The sequence below is a fragment of the Echeneis naucrates genome, chromosome 20 (assembly GCF_900963305.1).
Source record: "Echeneis naucrates chromosome 20, fEcheNa1.1, whole genome shotgun sequence".
Taxonomy (NCBI): domain Eukaryota; kingdom Metazoa; phylum Chordata; class Actinopteri; order Carangiformes; family Echeneidae; genus Echeneis; species Echeneis naucrates.
In genome coordinates, this window is record NC_042530.1 from 19,027,145 (window position 1) to 19,037,366 (window position 10,222).

Below are 10,222 nucleotides of genomic sequence, written 5' to 3' on the forward strand. Positions count from 1 at the left end.
TGTGCAAATTATGGACTGACTCTCTCTTCGGTTTTAGACCAGACTTTATTGCCTCTGTGGTCAACATGAAAAGGCACTGGTCAGTCACGTAGGCACAGTAATGCAGCACAGCTCGTGGGAACAATCATCTCTTACTGGCAATAAACATTAATGAATGATAATAAATGCAACATGTTACGTAATGTAACCAAAAAATTTACCTGCGTGCAGCATTAAATTGCACTGGTTAGTCACGTAGGCGCAGTAATGCAGCACAGCTCTATAGAAAAGTTAGTAAATGTTAGCTTAGCTGAGGAGCTAAGGAAGCTAACTTCAACGCTGACAAAATGTAACCATTAAAACATTAAAGTGAGGGGCGATGCAGCTGCTACTTTCATACATCTAGTCAGACATAGTATTATGATAGCTATGTCATTGAATTACGCTATTTTGAAAATTTTTATGTAACGCTGTGTTTTGTGTAACCTACTGTGGGAGCAGTCCTCTCTTACTGCTGACGTCACAGTCAGTATTTATGTGCTAAGGAGACACCTGCCAACCAGTGAGGTTTCACTGTTACTGTTTTCACAATACCTGAACAAACTGAAATCTTAATGGTTGCAATTGTGGCAAGTGGAATCAACCAGAAAACTCACAAAACACTAAGACACTAGAAAAACACTTGCTTCCCGTCTGGGGTCTCTTCTTTCTTTGTGCCCTCTATGCTCCTCTCTCGGTCCCTGGATCTTCCCTTGGCTTGGATCCTCAGAGGATTCTCTTGGATTAGTTCTCCTGGCTCGGATGTCATCCTTGATCTACTTTGCAAATCTTGACTCAAGCAACAAGCTTCAAATTGGCATCAACTGCTAATTTAATAGCAACACTAGCAACACAACCACTCAATGACCAAAGAAGGAATTCAACTACTAAGACCTGCAGCTCTTCACTCAGGACACTGGACTAGGACTAAGCACAAGAATGAGATGAATCCAGCAACTCATGTGGAGACTAAGTTGCAGGGGAAAAAAAAAAAAAAAAAAAAAAAAAGGAGTTAAAATTATGGACTATATCTCCATAATAAAAGCAGATATCTTGCTCATTCAGGAAACCTACCTGCAAGTTTCAGAAGAAACATCTCTCATATATCCAAATTGTAACCAAATCTTTTCCTCCTGCTACAATAGTAGACAAAGAGGAGTTTCCATTCTTTTTCAATTTTTAATCCAAATGGAGGCAGGGGTCATACACAAAAAGGCTGGCAGGATCAGGCAGACAAAACAGGCAAGGAGTCAGCAGGAAAATCAAACATCAAAAAAACAGCCCGGTCATACGTTGGGCACAAACAACTGGGTCTGTGAGAGCGCTTAGCACACAGGTGGTAACAAAGACAATCTGGCAGAGACATGTGGAACGAGGCGGGGTTTAAATACACAGGAACCAACACAGGTGAAACAAATTAGGAATCAACTCATGGAGAACAAAGAGTAGAAGTAAATGGCAAACAACAACAAGGAACAAAAGATTTTCAAAATAAAGCAGGAAGTGTACAAGGCAACGAAAACAGAGTCTGACAGATACATCATTATTCAGGCATAAATCTTTAGTAAATTATACACAATTGTGAATATCTATGATCCTGATAACGATAACCTGGCCTTCTTCCACAATGTTTTTTCACTATTATCTGATGTATCAACTCACCCCAACTATGATCGTAGGAGCAGACTTTAACACAGTCCTCAATCCTTCTAGAGATCACTCTCATATTTCAGCACACACAAAAAAATCGCAATCAGTGACAGTCTGTAGGGAATTTATGTATGACTTTGGACTTGGCGATGGCTGGAGACTCAAAAATCCCTCAAAGAGAGAATACACCTTCTTCTCCCCAGTGCACCACTCTTTTTCAAGAATAGTTTTTTTCCATTCAAACAACTCTATCGCACAAAAAATCAACACCACTATACACCCAATTATAATCAGTGATCACGCACCAGTGTCCCTCCACTTTCAAATAGAACCCCTGAAATCGTCACCCACTTGGTGCTTTAACAATCCATTACTGTCACACCGTGGTGAGGTTGTCTCGTCTGGGCTTTATTGTGTCTCGTCATTTCCTGTTTTATTTTGAAATGCCTAACTCTCCTCTCGTTTCAGAACACTTGCCCTTCCTCATGTATCCTGTGTGCCCTCATGATTACTGATTGCCTTCACCTGTTCCCCATTTCCCCCCACAGCTCAAATAGTCTCTCTTCCCCTTGTCTTGTGCCAGTGTGTCATCATTTCTTGTCCCACACCAGCGTTACGGCCGTGCCTTAGCCTTCGATCCCCCTTGTGTAAGTCTTTGGTCCTCGAAAGCGTGAATTTAAGTTGTAAGTTTCATATCCTAGTTTACCCTTTTTATAGCTTTAGCATTTCCTCTGTATGAGTGTGTTTTTTTTTTTTTTTCTTTTTTTTTTTTTGGTAGATAACTTTCAATACAAACACATACAGTCCTACTCCTCTAAACTATGCTACATATAAATCATTTAAAAACAAATACAACCATTTTGGTTGTAAAAATGGGAGTATTATAATGACCAATTTAAAAGCTCTACAAAGAACATTAGATCTACAAGCTGAAAGAATTGCTCAATAACATTTATCCTCCCCATTCCCAGCTGAGTTTCAGGATGGTGAAGTAAAAATAACAGAGCCATCCCAAATTGCAAATGGTCTCAACAATTTTTTTGTAAATATAGGACCATGTCTTGCAAAACATATTGGTGACGCTATTAGTTCCCCCACTGATTTTATAAATAAATTGTATGTTTCCTTAAATTATTTTGAGCCTGCAGAGACCTCAGAAGTACTTGATATTATGAGTCTCAAAAACACCTTTCCTGGTCATGATGAAATATTAAGAGGTGCGAGGGCAGTGGCTCAGGCTAAGCAGGGACAGTGGTTGAACTGGGAAGGTGTAGAGAAGAAAAAGCTTAGTTGGAAAGAGCTGTGGAGTATGGAGGAAAGTAGGATTAGTTTTTTGATAGGGGCAACATATGATGTCTTGCCAACTCCCCAGAACCTAAAACTCTGGGTAAATAGAGACCCATTATGTTTGTTGTGTTCAGGTACTGCAACTTTAAAGCACATTTTGTCCGGTTGTAAGGTTAGTCTCTCACAAGGCCGATATACGTGGCGACATAACCAGGTTTTAAAAAGCTTAGCTGCAGGCATTGAAGATATATGGAGGCAGGCAATTTTAGGAGGGTCTAAGACAAAGAGAGTTGCAATACAGTTTGTGCAGGCAGGAGGGAAAGTTAATAAGATAATAAGGAAGCAAGGCAGCTTAGAGGATGCTAGTGACTGGGAGATGCAGGTAGATTTAGGAGGAAAGCTTGTGGTTCCCCAGGAAATAGCCTGCACAAAGCTAAGGCCTGATAAAGTTTTGTGGTCTAGGAGTAGAAAGAAAGTATATTTCATAGAGCTGACTGTGCCTTGGGAGGATTTAGTTGAAGAAGCATATGAAAGGAAAAAGCCCAGGTATGCAGATTTAGGTAAGGATGCTGAGCAACGAGGATGGAAGGTTAGGATTTGTCCAGTAGAAGTAGGATGTAATGGGTTTGTAGCCAGATCTGTTGTTGCTTTGTTGAAGGAGTTAGGAGGAAGCGGACAGAGGGTGAGGAAAATAGTGAAGGAAATGTCAGATGAGGCAGTAAGATCCAGTCAGTGGATTTGGGTTAGAAGAGGTAATAGTAGCTGGGGGCCCAGCAGGGGGAGCTCTTAAGATAGACAGACTTTAGGGAGAAGCAGAGGAAGAAATCCAGGAAGGGGAAGTGTATTTAAGTGGAGGGTGTGGCCTGTTTGAGCCTCTTTGCCACCATACGGTTAGTCCAGGTGAGTTGGCCTGTGTTGGTGTGTTGATTTTATTTGAATATAGGATTGTTCAGATGAGTTTAGTTGCTGAATCTGCTAGTGTAGCTTGTACTGCCTCCACCTCCTGCACCCTTTCATGCCCCCTACCCGAACCAGGGTCTGTATCCCATCCCTACTTTTCTCTCCACCTCTTCTATTTCTCCCCCCTACCCGAACTAGGGTCTGTATCCCCACCCTGCTTTCACTGGTGCAGTTGGTGAGAGGTCAGAGTAGGTGATAGTCATGCTGTTTGAGATAGTTGTCTTTGTGTGAGGAGTGGTGATGGCTGGCATTGGGAGGTGACTCTGGGACGCCAGTGTTCACGGTCTAGTCTTCTGGAGGTGTTGTGGGCCTAACTAGACGAAACACCGGTGAAAGGAGGTTCCCACCTGATGACCCCAAAGACATGATAGCTATCACCGCTCACTGGCCTAGTTGGATATTATCTGTAGGGAACATAGAGCAGAGTGAATGTTGCTAGGAACGTGATCACTGAGTCTGGTCCATTTTTTGTCGCACAAGTTTCTTGTGTTTTTTTTTTTCTCAATTCCAACCTCCTTGATCAAAAAGATAGCTTCCTTTATCATTGATCTGTTAACATTAATTTTTCGATGTCCCTGGAATTAGGTATTATCCTACAAGCTTTTAAAATTGCCAAAGTTATTCTGCCTTAAATCTGACAATCCAATTGTATTCTCAAGTTCTTGAAAAGATGGTATACAGTAGAATCATGAAAGACCATGTCACTAATGTTTTGTTTGAACATCAGTTTGGGTTTAGAAAAACATATTCTACATATATGGCTCTTTTTTACCTCAGAAAAAAAAATACTACTGCGCTAGATAAAAATGAATATACTTTGGCATTTTCTTAGATTTGTCAAAGGCTTTTGACATGATGAATCATTAATTTTTTTTTTATCAAAAATGTTGTGTTATGGTTTTAGAAAAAAATGTTTTACAATGGATTCCTAATTATTTAGACAGCAATATGGAGAGCAATTTATTGTCTTCAATGGTATTCAATCACAGTCACACTGTAATAAGATTTTGTTTTGTTGTTTTTGATATATGTTAATGATGTCATTAATTATGTTAATGATCTTGCCAATGCCTCAAGTTTTTTGTCACCTATAGTATTCACTGATGATACAAATCTTTGTCACTGACAGTTTTGACTCCCTCACTTCTAAAGCAAATACTGGACTCTTCCATTTTCACCATTGGTTTAAGTTGTCACTGAACATTAAGATATTAAACTTCAAACCCTAAAATATATATTAATGACAATGTACTTACACAAGTTTCATCAGCAAAGTTCTTGGGTGACTACATCGATGAAAAACTGTACTTTAAGAATCATTGTGAATTTGTGTGCCAGGTCTCAAAATCTTTATGCATTATGAAAAGGGTTAACCTGTTCACTCAGTCCCCCTAGTGGTTGGGACGCTGGTGTCCCTAATCAATTGGCATATGAAAGGCGTACTTTATACAACGAAAGTAGGCATGGTTTAATGAAAATTTCAACATGGACATCTTTAGGACACTTTAAGCAACATGCTCAAAAATTCTGAAGTTTCTAGGTGCTATGGTTTGATCATAGTTACTCAAAATTTCTCAGACAATAGAAGAGAACGGCAAGTCCACAAGCGGTCACGTCAACAACAAAGGGAGTATAAACATATGTATCATCTTTACATTGTTTCTTTCACCACCAAAAAATCATATACTGTAATATAAACAAAAACAAAGCTCAAAAATTGAGTTTATATCCCAATAAAGTTTTCAACAAGCCAGCTCACAAAAAAAGAAAAAAAGTCTGAAGTAATTTTCTTTTGCCGTGGAATATGAACATTCCTCGATCAAACCCCTACTAAAACATTGAATAAATTCACAAACTTGCCCTCATTTTAAAGCTGAAGATGTGCCCAACAATAATCCGCGGTTCAATTTTATCCATTGTGTCCACCTAATTGGACGTTTTGTTATCTTTCCCCTCTGTGGTAATGCTAATGAGTGCACGTCTTTTACACGCGGGTAGGGTCTCCTGTCAAGGAAAGTCACGTGACAGGTTTTTCATCAAATAGTAGAGACCCTAACGTATGCTAACAATCTCTGATTGGGACAATTTTTTCACCCCAAATAAGCCCTGCATAACCGGAGTTGAGACACACATGCACGCACACAGTCAATGCTCTCAGTCTGGATTTCTCTTTTATTCAGTTTTTAATTTTTACCATTGTTTCTATTGTCATGGAGAAGTTGAGCATTTTTTTGCACCATGACCATGCGTGATGAATAGGGTGTTTACAGCGACGGAGGTGCCGCAAATGTTGGAAAGTGAGGATGAAAAAGAGGGCAACATCGACAGCAACAGCCTACACCCAGCTGGTCCCTTTGTCTCTCCTCCCAGTGTCAGCAAGTAAACAATAGACATCTCCACAAGAAGTGTGTTTGTACTGCCCCAAGTTTTAATGTAATAATGAAACTAAATAATAACAGACAATACATGAAATTTCATAAATTCATATTTAAAAGGTCTTTAATTTAAGTCATCATATTCATCCCCATAAATGAAATGTTCAAATGGCATTTTACTTATGTAACTGGTGTTCCTGAAAGCAATCATGTCTGTGATTGGCCCCAAAAGTTTATGTAAAAAAAAAAAAATTAAAAATCAAATGCTAATTTTGCATCAACCTAAAATTTGGTACACGTGGACAAATTTGTCTTTTTTTTTTTTTTTTTTTTTTTTTTTTAGTTTTGCACTGAAAAAGCCTACATTTCCATTTTTACTGTACAATAATACCCCTATGCCTCATAAGTTCTGTCAATGTTTTTTTTTTTTTTTTTAAGTTGTGCACTGAAACAGCCTAATGTTCCATCTTTACTATACAATAACAATACTTACCGATACCGATAAGTTCTGCCAATGGTTGGTACAGTTGACATCAAGACCATCCTCACTACCACCTCACTCATTATCAAGCATTTTTACTGTATCATTTTGAAGAAATTGTGAAGTTTGTGAAGAGCTGTGAAAACTTTTGTTGCATTTTTTGTTAAGTGAAAAACTGATTCTACATGGTGAATTGTTTGTGTACTCCTGTAAAAAAATAATAAATTTAACAATTTCCAGCAGGAAATCTACAGAAAAGCATGTATTTAGTAGTTTGTATAGAGATTTGAGAATTTTGATTATATATTTGTTGAAAGGTGAAAAACTCACTCTACATGGTGAATTGCTAGTTGACTCCTGTGAAAAATAGTAAATTAAGCAGTTTCCAGCAGAACATCAATAGAAAAGCATGTGTTTAGTAGTGTGTGAAGAGATTGGACAACTTTGCTTGAATTTTTGTTGAAATCTGAAAAACTCAGCGTATCAGCACAGCTCCAGCCCCAACTGCGCTGGTGTCAACCTCTAGTTTAAACGGACGTGAGAGATCGGGCACAGCTAGTACAGGAGAATGACAGAGAAGCGATTTGGCACTTTCAAAAACATGTTGGCACTGGGGTGACCACACAAAAGCAACTTTCGGGTTTACCAGTGTGGTTAAAGGACTGACTACAGTGGAAAAGCGGCGAAGGACTTTCCTAGTTGAGGGAACAGGGAACTCAGCAATAGTGGCCACTTTGGCCTCCAGAGAGCGCACTTGCCCCTGTCCAACTTTTCTCCCCAGATAGGTGACCACAGCGTGACCGAATTCACATTTTGCCAGATTGATTGTGAGCGATGCGCTGGCAAGGCGAGCGAATACCTGCTCTAGGATTTGAACGTGCTCTTCCCATCCAAATACGCATTGCAATTGGTCAGACCAGAGAGAACAGTGTTGATGAGACTTGAAAGGTGGCTGGGGCATTACACATGCCAAAGACCATAACAGTGTACTGTAAAAAGTAGTCAGGGGTCACAAAAGTAGAAATCACGGCGGCGCGCTCAGGGGCTGGAGCTGTGTGCAGCCAACCCATGCTGCAGAAGGTACTCCGCCTCCTTTTTCATTAACTCACGTTTAACAGGATTCACCCGATAAGCATGCTGTTTGATCAGCCGGGCATTGTTAACATCAATATCGTGTTGCGCTACAGGAGTGTGGGATGGAACGTCGCTGAATAAATAGGAGAAACGTTTAGTTAATGCCACAATATCTGATCTCTGAGCAGGTAGCAAGTGAGACAGGTGATCTGGCAAGACTTTTAACATTTCAGAGTTTGGTAAACGGGCATTCTGCTGGGAGCCGGAAGAAAATTATCAGGCTGCTGGCAGACAAAAAAACTAGTCTGAAGAGAAAACGAAGGGTTTTGATGAAACAGACCGGAGGTTTTCTTTTGCCTCTGCTCTCTGCCGTGGTGCCATGTTCGGTCAGCTTCTTGGCGGTCTGATTCACAAAAACTAAATCATGAGTCAGAAAACGAGCAAGAAGATGTTTCTACTGAACCCTCAACAGCTGAGCCAACTGACACAGATGTCAGGCCCCAAGGTCGTCCTGGGTATGGAAACTCCGGCTCAAACCATGAGACGTGAGGCCGAAAGTGATTTGGATGAAAAAATGAGGGCTGTATTAAACGAGGCGGGACTAACCCCTTACGAGAAAATTAAAAAATACAACGCCCTGTTGCAAAGATATCTCACCCTCGTCAAACAAGATGACAGAGAGGGGGCGGTGAAGAGACAACCTGCACCCGATGTCACTGCAGAAGAAGAAGAGGCGGAACTGTTGCCACCGCAACAAAAACAACAAAAGGACGACGCGGTCTCTGAAGTACTGCAAAACCTCGCTCCTCGCGATCGTAAGAATGCTTCCTATATCATGAAGAAATTAAGCAAGAGCAATGGTGGGTGGACTCCAAACGGTGAATTTGTGTATAAGGGAAAGACCGTGAGAGGTTCTCATATAGTGGACCTGTTTAAACATTTGTCCTCGTCTTATAATAAAAAAAATCCACAAACCGGCGCCGAAGGGTTGGATGTTTTTTTAAAATACTCTAACGGAGGTCAACATTCCCCTATCCTCCGTGAATAACCCTCGAGCTCGCAAACAATACAGCAGACTCAGAACGGGGAGTGAGGAAGAGGAGGAAGAGAGCGGTGGTGGTTTTCAAACCACTCGGAAGAAAATCATCCTATCCCCAAGATGGAACACGCACCCCAAAGAGAAAAGAGACGATGATGATGATGAAGAAGAAACACCCCCGGTGGAGAAAAGATATAAAGAGATGCAGAAACCTCCGTGGATTGAATTTTAATAAAGTTTATAGTTGAAAAAAAAAAAACGCTCTAGACCGTTTTCTTTTTTTGTGCGTCTTTTATTTCTTATCCAGCTTGTGACAATCTTTAAACATTTGTAAAGAGCAGACGGTGTGGTGACAGTCTTTACGACTCCTGGTACAGCTTTCATATTTTTTCACAAAACGAGTCACCGTGTCATCATTTTTAATGCCTCGTCTTCACCGCCGTACAAAGATAAAACATTTTCAAAAGTTAAACAGCAGGCTCTGTGACATAAATAATAAACACAATGCTGGCCGCAGGCCGTAGACAATGTGTGTTGCAGCTGTCTGCCGTGATATGACACGGTTTTGCACCGTTTTTCTAAAATTAAAAAATGTCTGTTATCTAAAATGTCTTTAGGGTAATATATAAAATCAGGAGGGGAAACAAAAGAGTCGAAAAAAGTCCCGGTTCCGTCTTCTTTCAGAGTAAGGGCCAACCAGTGTTCTCCGGGCTTGTGTCCCGGATGTGTGTTCACAATCACGTAGGCGGGAAGTGTGAAAGATGACGTCAGTAAAGGCAACTGATCCGAGGCCCAAACCCCGCAGAAAACATTTCCCAGTAAACGATGCATGAGACTTTCCAGCTGAAGGCTATTCATTTTTTTGCGTCGGTTTGACTTTTAGTAGTAATCCACCAACACTTGTCGCTTAGAGTTGATTTCCAAAATAGATTCGTAGCAAGTGTAAACGATCAGGGTGATGATTTCTTGATGGAAGAAATGATGCATTTTGTTGAAATGTGAAAAAGTCACTCTACATGGTGAATTGTGTGTGGACTGCTGTGAAAAACAGTAAATTAAGCAGTTTCCACCAAGAAATCATCAGAAAAGAATTTATTTTGTAGTTTATAAAGAGATGTCAGCAATTGAGTTGCATTTTGCTGAAATGTGAAAAACTCACTCTACATGGTGAATTGTGGGTGGACTGCTGTGAAAAACAGTAAATTAAGCAGTTTCCAGCAAGAATTCAACAGAAAACCTCGTATTTAGTACCTTTTAAAGTTATGTCTGCAATTGAGTTGCATTTTGCTGAAATGTGAAAAACTCACTCTACATGGTGAATTGTGTGTGGATTGCTGT